At 47.2% G+C, this 21,838-nt stretch overlaps 1 protein-coding gene across 1 annotated transcript in view; it reads right to left on the reverse strand.

Moving 5' to 3' along the window:
* BACH1 (BTB domain and CNC homolog 1) overlaps nucleotides 1-13,552 on the reverse strand; it is a 95,895-nt gene extending 82,343 nt beyond the window's left edge. Inside the window, exon 1 of the mRNA XM_063956432.1 lies at nucleotides 13,436-13,552. The gene's annotated coding sequence lies outside the window, so the exon portion shown is untranslated. The remainder of the gene's footprint in view (nucleotides 1-13,435) is intronic.
* Nucleotides 13,553-21,838: the final 8,286 nt, after the last annotated feature.

Below are 21,838 nucleotides of genomic sequence, written 5' to 3' on the forward strand. Positions count from 1 at the left end.
GACAGTTAGGAGCTGATTGACTGGTACTTTATCACCGTGCAATTTATCACTCTCCAAGGCTTGATAAATCTGGGCCTTAATCAGCATGCCCTGGCACACCCAGCATGATGATGCCCATTAGTTATGATATTTGGGGCATAATATATAAGCGGCACTACTGTGGGCATTATGTATAAGCTGCACTACTACTGTGGGCATTATGTGTATAAGCGGTGGTACTACTGTGGGCTATATGTGTATAAGCGGCACTACTTCTGTGGAAATTATTTGTATAAGCAGCACTACTGCTATGGGCATTCTGTGTATAAGTGGCACTACTACTATGGGCATTATGTATAAGCAGCACTACTACTGGGGGCATTATGTGTATAAGGGGCACTACTACTGGGGGCATTATGTGTATAAACCAGGGATGTGCGGTGAGCTAAATGGCTCAGGAGCCAGATTTACACGCAATATATGAACCAAAGGGTACATGTGGGCATTATACACAGGTGCAGTAGTATAAACTCCTGGAAATTTGGTGAGTTTTAATCAGAGATGTGCGGAAAATAGGCACTGCTTCACCTGCCATATACTTTTTACTTCAGAGCTTTGTCTATAAAAATGATTACAATAATGCAAAGAAGATATTTCTAACATATTCTTTGTATTTTTCATATACTTTATACAGTCAAAACTCTGGTGCAAATGTTAGCATGACATGAAAGGCTCTGCCTCACCCCTCCGCACGTCACTGGTTTAAACGGCATACTGTGAGCATTATGTATAAGGGGTGCTACAGCTGTAGGTATTATGTGTATTAGCGGCACTACTACTGGGAGCATTATTTGTTTAAGTGGCACTACTACTGTGGGCAATATACAGTATTTATAAGCGGCACTACTACTATGGGCATTCTGTGTATAAGCGGCACTACTACTATGGGCATTCTGTGTATAAGCGGCACTACTACTATGGGCATTCTGTGTATAAGCGGCACTACTACTATGGGCATTCTGTGTATAAGCGGCACTATTATCATGGGCATTATGTATAAGCAGCACTACTACTGGGGGCATTATGTGTATAAGGGGCACTACTACTGGGGGCATTATGTGTATAAACCAGGGATGTGCGGTGAGCTAAATAGCTCAGGAGCCAGATTTACACGCAATATATGAACCAAAGGGTACATGTGGGCATTATACACAGGTGCAGTAGTATAAACTCCTGGAAATTTGGTGAGTTTTAATCAGAGATGTGCGGAAAAGAGGCACTGCTTCACCTGCCATAGACTTTTTACTTCAGAGCTTTGTCTATAAAAATGATTACAATAATGCAAAGAAGATATTTCTAACATATTCTTTGTATTTTTCATATACTTTATACAGTCAAAACTCTGGTGCAAATGTTAGCATGACATGAAAGGCTCTGCCTCACCCCTCCGCACGTCACTAGTTTAAACGGCATACTGTGAGCATTATGTATAAGGGGTGCTATAGCTGTAGGTATTATGTGTATTAGCGGCACTACTACTGGGAGCATTATTTGTATAAGTGGCACTACTACTGTGGGCAATATACAGTATGTATAAGCGGCACTACTACTATGGGCATTTTGTGTATAAGCGGCACTACTACTATGGGCATTCTGTGTATAAGCGGCACTACTACTATGGGCATTCTGTGTATAAGCAGCACTATTACCATGGGCATTATGTATAAGCAGCACTACTACTGGGGGCATTATGTGTATAAGGGGCACTACTACTGGGGGCATTATGTGTATAAATCAGGGATGTGCGGTGAGCTAAATGGCTCAGGAGCCAGATTTACACGCAATATATGAACCAAAGGGTACATGTGGGCATTATACACAGGTGCAGTAGTATAAATTCCTGGAAATTTGCTGCGTTTTGATCAGAGATGTGCGGAAAAGATAGGCAGGTGAGGCACTGCTTCACCTGCCATAAACTTTTTACTTCAGAGTTTTGACTATAAAAATGATAAGAATAATGCAAAGAAGATATTTCTAACATATCTGTGTATTTTTCATATACTTTATATAGTCAAAACTCTGGTGCAAATGTTAGCATGACATGAAAGGCTCTGCCTCACCTCACCGCACGTCACTGGTATAAACGGCATACTGTGAGCATTATGTATAAGGGGTGCTACAGCTGTAGGTATTATGTGTATTAGCGGCACTACTACTGGGAGCATTATGTGTATAAGTGGCACTACTACTGTGGGCAATATACAGTATGTATAAGCGGCACTACTACTATGGGCATTTTGTGTATAAGCGGCACTACTACTATGGGCATTCTGTGTATAAGCGGCACTACTACTATGGGCATTCTGTGTATAAGCGGCACTATTACCATGGGCATTATGTATAAGCAGCACTACTACTGGGGGCATTATGTGTATAAGGGGCACTACTACTGGGGGCATTATGTGTATAAATCAGGGATGTGCGGTGAGCTAAATGGCTCAGGAGCCAGATTTACACGCAATATATGAACCAAAGGGTACATGTGGGCATTATACACAGGTGCAGTAGTATAAATTCCTGGAAATTTGTTGCGTTTTGATCAGAGATGTGCGGAAAAGATAGGCAGGTGAGGCACTGCTTCACCTGCCATAAACTTTTTACTTTAGAGTTTTGACTATAAAAATGATAAGAATAATGCAAAGAAGATATTTCTAACATATCTGTGTATTTTTCATATACTTTATATAGTCAAAACTCTGGTGCAAATGTTAGCATGACATGAAAGGCTCTGCCTCACCTCACCGCACGTCACTGGTATAAACGGCATACTGTGAGCATTATGTATAAGGGGTGCTACAGCTGTAGGTATTATGTGTATTAGCGGCACTACTACTGGGAGCATTATTTGTATAAGTGGCACTACTACTGTGGGCAACATACAGTATGTATACGTGGCACTACTGTTGGCCTTATGTGTATATGCAGCAGTACTATTGGGGGCATTATGTGAATGAGCAGCACTACTACGTGCGGTGTAATATGAATAAGATTGTGCTACTGTGTTTCATAATTTGAATATGGAGGTACTATTGTGTGACCACGCCCCTTCCTTGCAAGACCAAACCCCTTTTTCCGGCGCGCACTGACCCTTTGTGAAGTATGGCAGTTCGCAAATGTATAATTTGCAGCTGCAATGCTGATCACCCCTACAGTACAAGGTAAGCTTCAAATAGTTAGAACTCTCCAGCTTGGAATTCTCTAGCTTTCTATGCAAGGGCAGATACTGTAGCTCAATGAACAGAGTGTCCGACTGCAATGTCATAGGCAACTGGTTCAAATCCCAGGCACATCAGTATCCCGAACATACTCCACCTCTATACATACTCCACCTCTAACACATGTGAGTTGTACCCCTAAGACATGTGAGTAGAATACCTGACATGTTAATAGTAACCCTAAGACATGAGTAGTACCCCTAAGGCATGTTAATAGTACCTCTAAGGCATGTACAGTAGTTCTTGATAAGCCCCCTCTATTGATTCATGGTGAAATCTAAAACCTACTAGATCGAACGTGAATAGATATTCATCACAACAGGCATTTGGGGGTCAAATTACAAAAGTTTCTAAAACAGACAAGTGGTGTGTTGCCCATAGCAACCGAAAAGATTCTGTCTAACATTTTATAGAATGCAATAAAGAAATGCCACACTGTGATTGGTTGTTATGGCTACGCCAGTATTTGTATGTTTTAGAAGCTTTAGTAAATGTAACGCTTGGTACGGAATAACATACTTGTGGATTTACATGTATACAGGATATTGGACTTTTCAATAGTTTGGAATATTTGCACCATAGTGAGAGATCTGAGGATGGGACTCAAGTCTAATCACAAAATACATCTATGTTTCATATACACATAGGGGGTCATTCCGACTTGATCGCTAGCTGCTGTTGTTCGCAGCGCAGCAATCAGGCTAAAAATCGGCATTTCTGCACATGCGTATGCACCGCAATGCGCACGTGCGACGTATGGGTACAAAGACCTTTGTGGTTTTACACAGGTTCTAGCGAAGCTTTAAGTCGAACGGCACAACGCAAGAAGATTGACAGGAAGGGGTCGTTTCTGGGTGTCAACTGACCGTTTTCAGGGAGTGTTTGGAAAAACGTTCCGGGGAAAACGCAGGCGTGGCTGGGCGGACGCTGGGCGGGTGTGTGACGTCAAAAGCCAACCCTCCAACGTTAGAATCAACGCACACGAAGAGTAACTACAGGGCTGTTATTGTTTTGCACAAAATGTTTTTGCAGGCGCTCTGCTGCACAGGCGTTCGCACTTCTGCAAAGCGAAAATACACTCCCCGGTGGGCGGCGACAATGCGTTTGCACGGCTGCTAAAAACTGCTAGCGAGCGATCAACTCGGAATGACCCCCATAATATACGTAGCCGGAAGGTTATTTTATACAATATGTTTCATAATTTTGTGAATGAAACAAAGTTTGTTCACAGTGAGCTATAAGTAAGCAAAGATTTTAGTATCTCAGTCACTCTCAAAAAATGTCTTATTTTGGGATATTCCGCATTTCGGAACCTTGGATATGGAGGGTTCAACCCGTATTACCTTTGGTCAGCGCTTTTTGTGTTGGGTCCTTTTTTTTAATAAACAGGAAGGAATCAGTGACATCATTTCAGAAATGCATAAAATTAGTATCTGCGCGCTTACCCGGAGTGTGGGAGCTGCTGTAAGTCTTTGATCAGCGCGTAGCTGTAGTTATATAACGGCACCTACGTTTCTTAGAAGAGGCTCTGCCTTTAGTGAAACTATACGTGTGCCCTGGGCCATTTGTGATACACTGCTGTTAGAATTCACATTACAGGGTGATGACCACAGTGCGTGGGTCAGTCCCAGGGATGGGATAACTGTGACATCTACTATATAAAAGTGAAAATTTGTCCTTCTGTCTGTATTTCTACACACATCCCCAGTTTACAAGCGAAGATCGTGAAATTTGATATACAAGTGTATTAAAACATGGCGGATGCAACTAAAACAATTAGAAATCCCTAGCACCCTTGGAAGGGGGGGGGGGCAGCAGCACAGAGTATATCAGGAGACAGCATAACTCCGGAATTGCTGGAGCAATGTACTCAGAAATTGGTACACATATGCCTTACAATCTGGGAACAAACACTGTGGGGGTCAGTCACCCCTAGCACCCCTAGGGGTGGGACAGCAGCACAGAGTATGTCAGCAGACATCATAACTCTGGAATGCCTGCAGCAATTTACAACAAACTTGGTACACATATGCCTTACACTCTGGAAACAAACACTGTGGGGGTTAGACACCCCTAGCACCCCCAGGGGTGGGACAGCAGCACAGAGTATGTCAGCAGACAGCATAACTCTGGAATGCCTGCAGCAATTTACAACAAACTTGGTACACATATGCCTTACACTCTGGAAACAAACACTGTGGGGGTTAGACACCCCTAGCACCCCCAGGGGTGGGACAGCAGCACAGAGTATGTCAGCAGACAGCATAACTGTGGAAGGCCTGGAGCAATTTACACCAAACTTGGTACACATCTGACTTACAAGCTGGGAACAAACACTGTGGGGGTTAGACATCCCTAGCACCCCCAGGGGTGGGACAGCAGCACATATTATTTCAGGAGACAGCATAACTACCGAATGCCAGCACCAATTTACAACAAGCTTGGTACACATATGCCTTACAAGCTGGGAACAAACATCATGGGGGTCAGACACCCCGAGCACCCCTAGGGGTGGGACAGCAGCACAGAGTATTTCAGGAGACAGCATAACTCCCGAATGCCTGGACCTATTTACAACAAACTTGGTACACATATGACTTACAGGCTAGGAAAAAACACTGTGGGGGCAAGACACCCCTAGCCCCCCTAGGGGTGAGGCAGCAGCACATAGTTTTTCAGCAGACAGCATAACTCTGAAATGCCTGGAGCAATTTACACCAAACTTGCTGCACATATGACTTACACTCTTGGAACAAACACTGTAGGGGTAACACATCTAGCACCCCTAGGGGAGGGACAGCAGCACAGAGTATTTCAGAAGACAGCATAACTCCAGAATGCCTGGACCTATTTACAACAAACTTGGTACACATATAACTTACAGGCTGGGAACAAACACTGTGGTGGTAAGGGGTTCACTACGATCTGCCGGTGGCCGGCCTCCCGGCGACCAGCATACCGGCGCCGGGAGGCCGGCGAGCGCAAATGAGCCCCTTGCGGGCTCGCTGCGCTCGCCACGCTACGGGCACGGTGGCGCGTTCTCCCTCCAGGGGGGTCGTGGACCCCCACGAGGGAGAATAAGTGTCGGTATGCCGGCTGTCGGGCTCCCGGCACCGGTATGCTGGTCGCCGGGAGCCCGACCGCCGGCATACTGAAGACCACCCGTGGTAAGACACCCCCTAGCACCCCTAGGGGTGAAGCAGCAGCACAGAGTTTTTCAGCAGACAGCATAACTCTTTAATGCCTGGAGCAATTTACACCAAACTTGCTACACATATGACTTACACTCTGGGAACAAACACTGTGAGGGTAACACACCACTATCACCCCTAGGGGTGGGCCAGTAGCACAGACTATATCAGGACATGCATGATATGTCAGTGAGGACAGGGCTGCATGTGACAGGGCCAGTGACATGATGTGAGGAGGGGAATGGAGGCAGCAGGAAGCCACAGACTGAGAGTTGTATAGTGGAAGTAGCATGGTCCCCCAGCAGCACAGAGTATATCAGGCTATACATAATGTGCTGCGCTATATAATAAACTGTGAAAAAATCGATAATTTCACAGGGGCACTGACATGAAGTGAGGAGGGGAATGGAGGCAGCAGGAAGCCACAGACTGAGAGTTGTATAGTGGGAAGAGCAGGGTCCCTTGGGGGACCAAAAAGGGTCCCGGCCACTACACAAAGTGCATCAGGGAAGCAAGATATGCCTATATACTAGATCTCCAATCAACGTAAATTAACAAACAACTATCATTCTAATTTACCATCCTTATCCCGTAGCGAAGCACGGGTACTCGGCTATCTACAATGTTATTTATACTGTGTGTTTAATATTTAACTTTATTTTTGTAAACAGACATTCTTAAAATCCCGGGCAACGCCGAGTACTCCAGCTAGTACATCATATTTTTAGTCCAATGAAAACTGGCAGCAGAAAATATGTATTCCTTACCACAGGCCTGGACATCTACCAGACAGGGAATACTGAGATTTATAGCAGTGCCGTAACTAGACATTTTAGCGCTTGTGCAAGAAACAGCATTGGCACCCCCCCCCCATCATATTTAAAACAGGGCCGATGCATGCCGTAGGCACATGCCAAATATATAGGGGTGTGGCTTCACGGGGAAGAAGCGTGGCCACAAAAAATACCAATTCATATTATGCTGCACAGTAGTTTCCATTATTCAAATTATGCCACACAGTAGCGCCACTTACACACATTACGGCAGGCAGAGCCCCATTTTACACATTATGGTAGGTAGAGTCCCCTTTTACACATTACGGCAGGTAGAGTCGCCTTTTAAACATTATGGCAGGTAGATTCTCCCTTTTACACATTACGGCAGGCAGAGCCCCTTTTTGCACATTATGGCAGGCAGAGTCCCTTTTTACACAGAATGGAAGGCAGAGTCCCCTTTTACACATTACGTCAGGCATAGTCCCCTTTTACACAGTACGGCAGACAGAGTGCCCTTTTACACATTACTGCAGGTAGAGTCCCCTTTTACACAGTACAGCAGGCAGAGTCCCCTTTTACACATTACGGCAGGCAGAGTCCCCTTTTACACATTACGGCAGGCAGAGCTCCTTTTTACACATTACGGCAGGCAGAGCATCTTACATCCCCCCCCTTCCCTTAGGGTATAGTGTAGTGTACTCATTGGCGTTTCTATAATGGGTGCATTGTGTGCGAGGCACATGGGCCCCCAGGTCCAGGGGGGCCCACCCCGCACACACTGCACCCATTTGCTTAATACTTACCTCACTGAAGTCCCCCGTCGAAGCCATCCCTTTTCAGCAGTGCAACAGAGTTTAAACACTAGGGGGAACAAACTCTATTGCGCCTGCTGAAAACTCCGTAAGAATGGCACAGCGGCCATTTTTCTGGAGTGCTGCAGAGAAGGATGGCACCGCCGGGGGACTCCGGAGAGGTAAGTGTTAAATCCTGTGCATCATTCAGAGAGGAGGGGGCCCCTGAAGCAGAAGGCTGCACACGGGCCTCCTCCTCTCTTAAAACGCCCCTGAGTTTACTGTAGTGTAGTGTAATATAGTGTAGTGTAGTGTAGTGTAATATAGTGTAGTGTAGTGTGTTGTAGTATAGTGTAGTGTAATATAGGCCCTCATTCCGAGTCGTTCGCTCGGTATTTTTCATCGCATCGCAATGAAAATCCGCTTAGTACGCATGCGCAATGTTCGCACTGCGACTGCGCCAAGTAACTTTGCTATGTAGAAAGTAATTTTACTCACGGCTTTTTCATCGCTCCGGCGATCGTAATGTGATTGACAGGAAATGGGTGTTACTGGGCGGAAACACGGCGTTTCAGGGGCGTGTGGCTGAAAACGCTACCGTTTCCGGAAAAAACGCAGGAGTGGCCGGAGAAACGGTGGGAGTGCCTGGGCGAACGCTGGGTGTGTTTGTGACGTCAACCAGGAACGACAAGCACTGAACTGATCGCACAGGCAGAGTAAGTCTGAAGCTACTCCAAAACTGCTACGAGGTTTGTGATCGCAATATTGCGATTACTTCGGTCGCACTTTTAAGAAGCTAAGATACACTCCCAGTAGGCGGCGGCTTAGCGTGTGTAACTCTGCTACATTCGCATTGCGACCGATCAACTCGGAATGAGGGCCATAGTGTGCAGGTGAAACTCAGAAAATTAGAATATCGTGCAAAAGTTAATTTATTTCAGTAATTCAACTTAAAAGGTGAAAGTAATATATTATATAGACTCATTACATGGAGATATTTCAAGCCTTTATTTGTTATAATTTTGATGATTGTGATTTACAGCTGAAGAAACCCCCAAATCCAAAATCTCAGAAAATTAGAATATTACATAAAGTCACGAAATAATTTTTTTTTAAATACCGAAATGTCGACCCTCTGAAAAGTATGATCATGCATATATACTTACTGCATCCCCCACTCCTCTGCCCCTCCCCCACGCGCAGCACCTCCCGAACCTTCCCCATCCGGGCCCCACCCCCACTTCTGCCTCCCCTCCACCCGCAGCATCTACAGACACCATCCGCAGTCCCCTCCGCACCCGCTACATTCTGTACATCGTGCCCTGCAGGTGCTGTTCACGCCGTCGCAAGGGGCTGCGCCTCCTTCACCATCGCACGCCCTTTCATTGTGCAATATTTAACCACTAACAAAGGAATGCAGGTAATACTCCATATAATACACACCGCAGACCTCGCGCAGCTGCCGGGCACTGTGGTAAGGTGAGACTGGAAATGAGCCCACAGGAGATGCTGCGGCTGGAGGGAGGAGGGGGTCATAGCATGCACGTGGCGCGGACCTCACGGCTTCCGGGCACTGTGGTAAGGGAAGACTTGGAGTGACTGGTTAGCTCCCAGGAGACGCTGCGGCTGGAGGGAAGAGTGGGTCAGAGCCTGCAAGCAGCTCGGATTTCTGCAGCGCTACCCGCCAGCTAAAGTGTGTGAAGGAGCTGGGTGCACCTCACTGCGGGTGGCAGTGCTGCAGCTAGCGGTGGGGTTGCTGGGGCTGGAGATAACAGAGGCAGTACGGAACCTGCACAGCGGCAGGTGCCCCACTAAACTGCAGCTAAGAAGCGTGGAGTGTGCCAGAAAGTGACGCTCCTCCGCACCAAAGAGACCATGCTGAGTATGCCGATGTGGGGGGTCAAGCACACAGTGAGCCGGTGCCCGTCTGTCTGTATGACATACCCCTCACACACCCCCATACCTCCCAAATGTCCCGATTTTCGCGGGACAGTCCCATTTTTTGGGGTCTGTCCCGCTGTCCCACCCGTGGGTCGCAGTGTCCCGCGGTAACGGGGGGGTCAGTTGGAAAGCTCCTGTACTCGCTGTTCTGCTTAGCAGAGCAGCGGTGAAAAGTGGAGACAGAGGGAGAGGGGGCATCAGGGGGTACGGATTAATGGGGGGGTTCCAGCAGCAGAGCCGGATCAAGGTGGGGGGGGGGGCAGGGGATACGTACCGTTGGCCCCACAGTTTTAGGGGGCCCCCCGGCTGGAGTAGCTCTGTTCCAGCCCAGAAGCCCCCCCCTGTCCTGCCAGCAACAGCGGCAGCATTTGTGCTACAGTCAGCACACGCTGCTGCATATTGGCAGGTCTGTGGTGTTGCAGGGAGGCAGCAGCCTCCCTGCTTTCTTCTCCCTGTGCGGGTGTGTAGGGGGGAGTGACCACCTCCTCTGGATTTAGCCCTAGCTGAGGGGCCAAAATCCCATCAAAAAAAATAAAAATTGAAATTTGCATAAGGGGGCGTGGCCGTGCGGGCCGCGATTAGGCCACGCCCCCAACCCACAGCAGGCACAGCAATGAGATAGGGCTCCCCTGTCACAAGTGCCCTGGGCCCCCCGGACTCATAATCAGCCCCTGGGAGCATGCCAGCAGCTCACAGAGCGCTGGGCATGCTCCCTCACTGACGAAAACGGGGCCCTCCCGTGAAGCCACGCCCCCTTTTCGCCGAGTGTGTTTCCCTCCTTCTGCCTGGATAAAGCTCCTGCAGAAAGCTGGGAGGTCTGCACCCCTGCCTGTGCCATGCCCAATGCCCATGCTATCTGCTTCTGCTCCTAGTCTCCTGTAGATTTGGCCAGATCTCTGTGACTCATTTGACTAACTCCGCCCAGTGCTGTAACTCCGCCCAGCGTTAGCAAATGAATCACAAGGTCACAGAATAGGGCTATTATATAGGAGATATTACTCAGTTTGGGTCCCTTTTGCATTTATTACTGCCTCAATGCGGCGTGGCATAGATTCTATCAGCCTGTGGCACTGCTGAGGTGTTATGGAAAACCAGGATGCTTCAATAGCGGCCTTCAGCTCTTCTGCATTGTTCGGTCTCATGTCTCTCATCTTTCTCTTGGCAATGCCCCATAGATTCTCTATGGGGTTCAGGTCAGACGAGTTTGCTGGCCAATCCAGCACAGTAATCCCACAGTCATTGAACCAGGTTTTGGTACTTTTGGCAGTGTGGGCAGATGCCAAGTCCTGCTGGAAAATTAAGTCAGCATCTCCATAAAGCTTGTCTGCTGAAGAAAGCATGAAGTGCTCTAAAATATCCTGGTAGATGGCTGCGATGACTCTGGACTTAATAAAGCACAGTGGACCAACACCAGCAGATGACATGGCTCCCCAAATCAACACAGACTGTGGAAACTTCACACTGGCTATGGAGGAAGAATGAAGAGGCACACAATCCAAGATGCTTGAAGTCCAGTGTGAAGTTTCCACAGTCTGTCTTGATTTGGGGAGCCATGTCATCTGCTGGTGTTGGTCCACTGTGCTTTATTAAGTCCAGAGTCATCGCAGCCATCTACCAGGATATTTTAGAGCACTTCATGCTTTCTTCAGCAGATAAGCTTTATGGAGATGCTGACTTCATTTTCCAGCACGACTTGGCACCTGCCCACACTGCCAAAAGTACCAAAACCTGGTTCAATGACAGTGGGATTACTGTGCTGGATTGGCCAGCAAACTTGCCTGACCAGAACCCCATAGAGAATCTATGGGGCATTGCCAAGAGAAAGATGAGAGACATGACACAGAACAATGCAGAAGAGCTGAAGGCCGCTATTGAAGCATCCTGGTCTTCCATAACACCTCAGCAGTGCCACAGGCTGATAGAATCCATGTCACGCCGCATTGAGGCAGTAATTCATGCAAAAGGGGCCCAAACCAAGTACTGAGTACATATGCATGATTATACTTCTCAGAGGGCCGACATTTCTGTATTTAAAATCTTTGTTTTATTGATTTTATGTAATATTCTAATTTTCTGAGATTTTGGATTTGGGGTTTTCTTAAACTGTACGCCACAATCATCAAAATTATAACAAATAAAGGCTTGAAATATCTCACTTTGCATGCAATGAGTCTATATAATATATTAGTTTCACCTTTTAATTTGAATTACTGAAATAAATTAACTTTTGCACGATATTCTAATTTTCTGAGTTTTACCTGTAGTGTAGTGTAATATAGTGTAATGTAGTGTCTTTGTAAGCTCTTACGTGATGTTTACGTTCTTCCTGCGCTGTTGCCGGCTCCTGTACAGAACTGACTCCTCTGTAGACTTCACAGACACAGAAGAGGCAAGTCGCGGGAGCACAGCAGCACACAGGGATTTACTGTCCTGCGCTGCCGCTGACTATACATAGTGATCAGCGTCAGAGGCTCCAGTTGGTCAGAGCTTGGGGCTGCGGCGCCGGGCACAGGGTAGCGGGAGGCCGTCCGTCAGAGGGAGGAATATGCGGCCACTCGGGATGTATGTAGAAGATGCACCCACAGGGCAAGTGCGCTGTGGGCAATGCACCTTCTGCACACACCTAGTAATGGCCCTGACTTATAGTTCTTCAGTTGCTGGAGAGCCAATGGGTATCTACCTACACCTTACCAGTTCACCTAACAATCTAGAAAACCATTAATTTCTCCAAATCATTCACTATACACCTACCTCTACCCATTCACTATACACCTACCTCCAACCATTCACTATACACCTACCTCCAACCATTCACTATATACCTACCTCCAACCATTCACTATATACCTATCTCCAACATTCACTATATACCTACAGTACCTCCAACCATTCACTATATACCTACCTTTACCCATTCACTATATACCTACCTCCAACCACTCACTATGTACCTACCTCCAACCTTTTACTATGTACCTACCTCCAACCTTTTACTATGTACCTACCTCCAACCTTTTACTATATACCTACCTCCAAACTATTCACTATATACCTTCAAATTATTCACTATATATACCTCCAACTATTCACTATATACACATACCTCCAAACTATTCACTATACACATCTACCTCCAAACCACACACTGTATACCTACCTCCAAATCATTCACTATATACGCCTACCTCCAAACCATACATTATATGCTGTACCTACCTCAACACTATTCACTACACCTACCTCCAAACTATTCACTATATACCTACTTCCAAGATTCACTATATACACCTACCTCCAAACTATTCACTATACATCTACCACACACTATATACCTACCTCCAAACCATACACTATATGCAGTATCTACCTCCAACCAGTCACTACATACCTACTTCCAACCATACATTATACCTAAATCCTATTCAATTCATCACTCTATATCTAGGCAGTAAATTCCTACATGACTTTATTACAGTACTTACCTTGTGAAATATATTCACTTCCACACTGAAGTTTTGCTTCCAATAAATGTGGAGCTGTCTGGGTGCCTTCTCTGGAAGTGCTCATCTGTTACGGGAGAAAGTGTTCTGCTGAAATATTAACAAGAGATAACTAACGGAGAAAAGTAGTAAGCGAGAGTCTCGCCCATGCTAATCTCCTGCAGCCAGCAGTGTGGAAGTCAGCTGATGAAAGAGACACTTTCAGGATGTATCACACTGCGGAATTCACCCAAACTCTTCTTCTCCAGAGTATAACTGTGTCACTAATATTGTGAGCATCATAGACTCGTCCAAATTTTAATGGAAAAAAAGTAAAACATAAGTTTATAATGTAAAAGCTGCTTATTTAGGCTCATTCACTCACATTACAAATGACATGTGAAAAGTATGATACACATTATGCATTTACAAATCCTTTTGATATGTGGATTACGGGCCTTACGCAGACTTGGCCGCTAATGCGGTCCGCAGCGCAGTTTGCTTACATCGTTAAACCTGCGCACACGCAGTGGCCGCATCACGCCTGCCCGATCGTACACATCCTTCTGGGATTGACAGTGACGAGCATTCGCAGGGCGGCAAAGTGGTATTGCGGGGGCATGGCGAGCTGAACGGGGGCGTGGCAGGAGCATTTACAGGCTGGCTGTGAGATGTCACACGCAGGCGATCTGATTAAAAAAATGGTGGCACATCTCCTGACAGCGCTGCCAAGGGTCAACCTTAGTTTGATGCATCCGCAATTACATTGTGAGGTGGCATCACACAGGTTGGCCGACCTTGCCCTGTGCTGGGCTGCCCCCAGCATGTGAGGAGATGGAAGCAGATCTTGCCGCGTATGCTGCGATCTACGTCCATCTCTGAAAAGGGTCCTACATGCGGTATGCTTATGACTTATATTCGCTGGACGTTTTCCACCTATTCCAATAGCCCGTTCATTTTAATGGATTATCCAGGGTGTGACAGATGTAGGAACCTCATCGAAATGAATGAGGTTTGGAATAAAATGGGATAATCACTGGACATTAAAAATACATAAGTCAATACAGACAACGCTTCCCTCACCCCAAATTCATCAAAGGCATCCTAGGGTAGTTCCCACAAAAAAACATAGGGTCATTTAGCTCATCCGGTCACCTCCAATATCATCTCTATGCTGATGACACTCAGATTTACCCCTCCTCCCCTGCCCTTTCCTCCTCTCTTCTCATATCTCCAGCTGTCCCTCTGCTATATACTCCTGGATGCCCTATCGGGGAAGGGGGGGGGGGGGGGGGGGGGCGCCGCCAGAATGCTCGCCACAGGTTTTATTTCCACTCTAGGGACGTTGTGGACACCCATGAGTGGGAATAGCCCCTGTTTGTCGTTATTCCGGTGCCAGCATTGTAAGCGGTCCAGATTCGATCATCGGTATCCTGACTGCCGGATCCCCACCACCAGTAAAAAGCAACTACATCCCGTCCTGACATACCTTTGTCCCATCTATATACTGTACATAAATGGGAAAGCCCTCACTCACTGACTGACTCATCACTCATTCTCTCACTTCCCGATATGTTAGGGAGATGATATGTAACATAGGTATTCTTCAGGTGGGAAACAGGAAAACAACATAATTAGAATTTTAATAAACGTCCCCTAAGGGGATGAAAAGGTGGTTGACATAAATGACGTCATTACCGATGAGTGGCTTGCATTGCGTGAACGATAACGCCAAAACGGTCAATCACATAAAAATTTGGATTTTAATTTAATAAACTATAAAAAAGGTCCTGTCACTTTTTACCGTATCTGCTACGGGTGCTCCTCGGGTAATGGCAAGAGCCATGGAATAATATTTACTTACATTAAGACGTCTCAAATTTCCATCTCTATAGAGTTACCAAATTTTTAGCACTCATTTATATTTACAACCGTCACAATCAGAAACTCCCGGGTAGAACAGTAAGTACACTATAAAGGTTCTTTGCATGTCCCCTCTAATGGCTGCCTCAATCCCTCTGTGGTGGCTGTCCACACCTCCTCAGGACGCTGGCCATGCACCTTAAACTCAGGCTGCTACCCTGGATTCCAACTGGCCAACTGCTGTAGTACTACAAAGCCCTGCATGCAAGTTGGGACCTAGGACCACACTTTGGGAGGCAGCAGCTGTACTGACGTATAGAGACCTCACCTCAGTGGCCAGACTAATTATCAGCTGCTGTTGCTTCCTCTCGCCCTGTCCTCCTCTGGTGGAACTGCCGTGCAGGTAGGGGGAGGCCCTGAGGAACAGGGCTGGGGGCAGACATAATTTACACAGGCACTGGAGTGTGTTAACGGCCACCCCCGCCTCATTCATACCTGTTCTTGTTGCTGGGGGGGGGGGGGTTTGGTTCCCAGGAGTCCACATTGGTGGTACTGGGGAGCGGGGACCTGCAGCAAAGGTTTTGGGACCAGCAGCAGGTAGCCCCTTAGGTGGAGCTGCGTGTGGGAAGGGGGAGGTGCTGGAGAACAGGCCTGGGGGCAGACATCACTTACACAGGCACAGCAGTGTGTGAGTGGCCATGGACCAGCACTTGGGAAATGAAAGGGGGCAGCTGGAGAGTCCATGGTCACTGCCCCTGCCTTATTCATTAGCATTCTAGAGCGGGAACCTGCAGCTAGGGTTCTTGGACCCGGCAGAAGGTAGCCCTTAGAGCTGAGAGGAAGGAGGGGAGGCAGAGTACCCATCTCTGCACCCTCTCAGATTCTGCACCCGGGGCGCATGCCCCCTTAGGCCCCCCTAGTTGCGGCCATGCTCTTGGACTCCCTGAAAAGTGAGCAAGTCTCCCAAACCTACCTTGTGGCCACCTGGTGCCAGTCACTTTTTGAGCGAGGTGGGCGAAGCAGGCAGCTTGATCATCATGGCCCTGACCCCAATTCTACAATGTCGGTAACCGCTGTATCGTGTAGCAGGAGGCGGGGTCACAAGGTTGCAATTACAACATCATACTATGCCCTTCCTTCATGAGATCACACCCTTTTTTTGGTACTCGCCAATGCCCCAATTTAAATCATGAGGGGGGGAGATACCCTTTCTGGCACAGATTACCAGAATGTCAAGTTACTCCACTGTTGACTGCACCACTATCTCCTCTAGCCTGCATGTGCGCTGTCTTGGAGTTATCCTTGGTTCCTCCCTCCTTCAAATTATACATTCAGTACCTTTCACAGCCCTGCCATTTCTTTCTCAGAGATATCTTCACGATCAGACCCTTTCTCATACTGGAGGCAACTAAGACCCTCACTACTCACTGGTCACCTCCAGATTGGTGTATTGTAACCCTTATCTGGCCACCTGTCTCCTTCCTCTCTCCGCTCCAATCTGTCTTCAAAGCTACTCATCTTCCTCTCTAAAATCTGTCTCCCCTCTCTTACAAGCCCTTCTCTGGCCTCCTTCCCTTTCAGAACCCAATTTGCTCACTGTCTCCTCCCTCTTTTCAAGCCCCTGTCTGTCTGCCCCTCCTCTTTAGACTGTAAGCTCTCATGAGCACTGGTGTGCGCAGCACATTTTATTAGGGGGTGCACCGTCGGAGGGGAGTGTCTAGCACCGCCTTTAGGGCGTGTCTAGCACCATCTATTGATGGTCAACACATATAAAATTTCCACCTTTGTACCAATCCTAATAAAGCAGATACATTGTCAGATGTTGTGGTGTGCACCAAACAAACACCCCTGATGGCACTCCCTGCAATTACACTGCTCCTCCTCAGCCTGGTCTGGCTCCCCCTCTCTTTCCCCTGCAAGCTGCAGCAGCTTACTTACAAGTCAGTCACTCACTGACAGTCGCAGACTAGTACTGCTGCTGCTGGAAAAACGAGTGACGTGTCAATGCTGCTGCCGGTCGTCTGCCAGTATTGAATTTGTCTTCCTAAGAGGAACGCTGGCTGCATGCTGCTCCTCATCAGTGGCTGGCGTTGGCATAGCATAGAAGGAGAGAGGTGGGCGTGTGGTGGCTGTGACGGGTGGGCGTGCGAGCAGCATGACGTAATCATGTCACATAACACTGTTTTTGTACATGGAGGTGGAGCTGGGAATTTGAAAGCCGGTGTCAGTGGCACCCTTGATTAATCCAGGCGTCCGGTCAGTAATGCAGTCCTGACAGGGTGCAGCGCAGAGGGGACAGTAATCAGCCTGCTCGGCGATCGCTGCATCAGGCATGTGAGATCGGGGTGCCAGATATTAGGGGGTGCCTGTGCGCACCAGGCACCCCCCCTGCGCACACCTATGCTCATGAGTAGGCTACTCTTCCCTCATGTGCTTTTCCTTCTAAGGTTTTGTCCTGAACAATTTGGTACCCTAGGCAAGATTTTGTCTGGTCCCCCCAATGGGTCCCTTTGCATCTGAAAGGTTGTGAACTTATAGAAAGGGCTTGGCGTTGTGGTGCTGTGCTCCCATTCCCCCATCTCGCATTATGCTGTGCATCCCCAACCCACAATGAAGAAAGCATATACATGTAAAAAAAACAAAAACATTAAGAACTACTGAAGACAAACTTTTTGGTTAAAAGAAATCTTTCAGTGTTCATATCCCACCTCTAGTAGGTGAGTGCGATACTTTTAGGAGGCCCATATCTGACTAAGATTACACTATCTTCTGTTTCCTTCTTTTCTCCATATAGCACACAGTGGAATTATGAGAAGCTGATTGGACCTTCCTCTCCAGTGGGAGGAAACCTCACACAGACTTCTTTCAAGCTAGGCACAGTGCTGTTTGGCCTTCCTGTTCCTTTTTAGTTCTAGCTTTTAGGGTGGGTGACCCTTGGGTTGGACTCTAGAAACTGGGGCCCTCATTCCGAGTTGTTCGCTCGGAGATTTTCATCGCATCGCAGTGAGAATTCTCTTAGTGCGCATGCGCAATGTTCGCACTGCGACTGCGCCAAGTAACTTTACTATGAAGAAAGTAAGTTTACTCACGGCTTTTTCATCGCTCCGACGTTCGCATTGTGATTGACAGGAAATGGGTGTTACTGGGCGGATGCACGGCGTTTTAGGGGCGTGTGGCTGGAAACGCTACCGTTTCCGGAGAAAACGCAGGAGTGGCCGGGGAAACGGTGGGAGTGCCTGGGCGAACGCTGGGTGTGTTTATGACGTCAGCCAGGACCGAAAAGCACTGAACTGATCGCACAGGCAGAGTAAGTCTGAAGCTACTCAAAAACTGCTAACTCGTTTGTAATCGCAATATTGCGCATACATCGGTCGCACATTTAAGAAGCTAAGATTCACTCCCAGTAGGCGGCGGCTTAGCGTGTGTAACTCTGCTACATTCGCCTTGCGAGCGATCAACTCGGAATGAGGGCCTGTATTTTAAGCACAAGTTACTACATTGTTATTCATAGGTTGTATTTGCTGTACTTATCAGAGGCAGTTCAAGCAGTCCAAATTCAATGCAGCATAACAATGAGCCCCAGCCCGACAGCCGTTTCAGTGTGCATAACACACCTTTCTCAAGAGCCTGCTCAGTGAATACTGATAACTTGCAGCTGTAATGTGCTACAAGGAGCACCCAAACTAATTAACTACAAGAACTCTCACCTTTACAGCTGTATCCCCTCAGTTATTGCGGTCATCAAAAGACCCACCCCCTCTTCCCTTAGAATAGTGTTTCCCAACCGTGGTCCTCAAGGCACACTAACAGCCTTAAAAGGATAGGGGCCTTGACCCAAAAGCTGGAATGGCATTGCAATGTGTATATATTGTGGCAGTATTAGCAGGGATTGTGCAGGGAAAATAGGATTTTAATTACCTACCGATAAATCCTTTTCTCGTAGTCTGTAGAGGATGCTGGGGTCTACATTAGTACCATGGGGGTATGGACCCATCTATACCCCCATGGTACTAATGTGGACCCCAGCATCCTCTAGGACGTAAGAGAAACAGGTGATATTGTGTGTGGCTTCAGTGATCTGCCCACACAGAGAAGAAAAGGGGCTGCACTTTGCAGAGAGTCCAGCCAGAGCTCAGTGAGCTTGTAGGCTATTGAGGGTCAGGAAGCCAGTCTAAACCAGCATGTGACAAGGTGGACTACCAAGAAGCAGGCCAGACTGGGAGTCTTTATACCAGAGACTTTGTTGCAGAGTGCAGACTAGCTGCCCATATAGAGAGGGGCCAAGCAGTGAGGTAGTGCCGTCTAGCAGCTGTTTCCTCTTACTGCATACCAGTCCTGGCAGATGAATCGCAACACCGTTCTACTGAATGGTTACTGCAATTCATGTAGGCACGGAAAGCTATGCTTTCCACTTCGCCCATGACTTTGTAATCGCCATTTCAGGATGGCGTAGGCGGGCAGCAGAACGGAGAAGGGCAGCGGAGATTGCTGTCTCCCCGCCTCCACCCCTTCTCTGCTGTCGGTCAATCGGACGAGCCCAGGGCATATGCAATTGTGCATATGCCGGGTCTCCTGACTGTCCGCTGCTTCTGTAATGTGACCCGACATATCTATATGCCAGGTCACCTCCTTCTTACCGCCCCCACCCCACTCTAGCAGCCTGCTGCTGGCTCTCTCCCTCCACCACACTGCCATTCTGGTCTGCACCCTACCACCGCTTCTGACTGTCCTTTGTCCCCACCCTGCACCCGGCTCACTCCCCACTCTCCGCTCCCCCGTTTTACCCTGTGTCCCGCCGCCGCGCTGCAGTGCTCGTTTCCCCGGCGCATGCACAGAAGACACCAGGAAGCAGGAAACACACTGCATATGCGCAGAAAAATCCCAGCCGTGATATGAAGAGAGAAGACTGTAGAAGCCGGGATCGTAGATCAACCGAATACTGCATCGCATCAGGGAACAGGTAAGTATTAGTGTATTCTGTTAAAAATATGAAAAAAAACCTGAAATAAGAATGCAATGTGTAGTGAAAAGTTAAACCTAAACATTGCATCCTTATTCACCGGAGAAGTTGTATGTGGACCCTGATTAAGCACCTAGACACTGCACCAATACACCCCTCCACCGCAGCTAATTACTCCGCATCGCCACAATATACAGATAGGTCCACATTTATCTTGACCTTTAATAGGATTAACTGAGACTGGCCAGTCGGACTTAGGGGGTGATTCCGAGTTGTTCGCTCGCTAGCTGCTTTTAGTAGCATTGCACACGCTAAGCCGCCGCCATCTGGGAGTGTATCTTAGCTTAGCAGAAGTGCGAACGAAAGATTAGCAGAATTGCGAATAGAAATTTCTTAGCAGTTTCTGAGTAGCTCCAGACTTACTCAGCCATTGCGACCAGCTCAGTCCTTTTTTCGTTCCTGGTTTGACGTCACAAACACACCCAGCGTTTGCCCAACCACTCCCCCGTTTCTCCAGCCACTCCTGCGTTTTGCAACTCGAACGCCTGCGTTTTTCCGCACCCTCCCATAAAACGGCCAGTTTCCGCCCAGAAACACCCACTTCCTGTCAATCACACTACGATCAGCACAGCGATGAAAAAGCTTTGTTATGCCGTGAGTAAAATACCTAACTTTTGTGTAAAATAAAAAAAGAACAAACGGCTGCGCTGAATATCAGGAACGAAACATAATGTACAGAGAGCCAACGTAAAAAATAACAATGTTTATTAATAAAACATATAAAAAGATTATTTATCAAATAACCAGTGAATAATATATATAAATATATATAAGAACAATCACTAGACGTGAACTAGTGGTATATTGTAATAACTCAGCTTATTGGGGTGAAAAGTTCCGTGATTCACTTGTTAAATAGTTGATAAATACCAGGTGTGTTGGTAGGATCCTAATGAATTAAAAGTCCCTCAGTTGAAATTGATATTCAATACCTTTCCAAAATGGGCTGGTAAGAGCCGAGCGTCCTCGGCTTCAATGTCCTGCAATGCCCATATACGCTGTGCAGCGGAAAGGAATGGACCGTCTCTCTCACAACCCGGTCGTGGCGGCGTGTGCGCTGAAGCCACTGATGTCGGATGCTGTAGACGGAGGGTGCAGCGGGGACCAAGGAACACCTGGAAGATTTCACCTGAGCTGAGTGTGGATAGGGGCGGGTCCTGACGCGTTTCGTCACGTTCACGTGACTTTCTCAAAGGTAGATACCTGCCTCCTAGGTCATCCGGTATTTAAAGGCTGAGTTGATTAGTGTGGACAGGTGAATGTCATCAGCAATGTTAAAAGCAATAAAAATGCATAAAACGAAGGCTCTCATGTACTAACACATAACATTATATATAGTTGGCAGAAATGACTAGAGAAAGATACATTTATAATAGACTTATTGGTGTCAGAGAAAGGTGTAAATTTAATGTGGTTATACTTTATATTGTAGTAAATAGTAAGCCATTGCAGATCATGGTTTCAGTTCAGGTGTCATGACAGGTGTATTGATTCACCACAAATTAGATCACCTAATAGCTTCA

The sequence above is a fragment of the Pseudophryne corroboree genome, chromosome 2 (assembly GCF_028390025.1).
Source record: "Pseudophryne corroboree isolate aPseCor3 chromosome 2, aPseCor3.hap2, whole genome shotgun sequence".
In the NCBI taxonomy this organism is placed as follows: Eukaryota; Metazoa; Chordata; class Amphibia; order Anura; family Myobatrachidae; genus Pseudophryne; species Pseudophryne corroboree.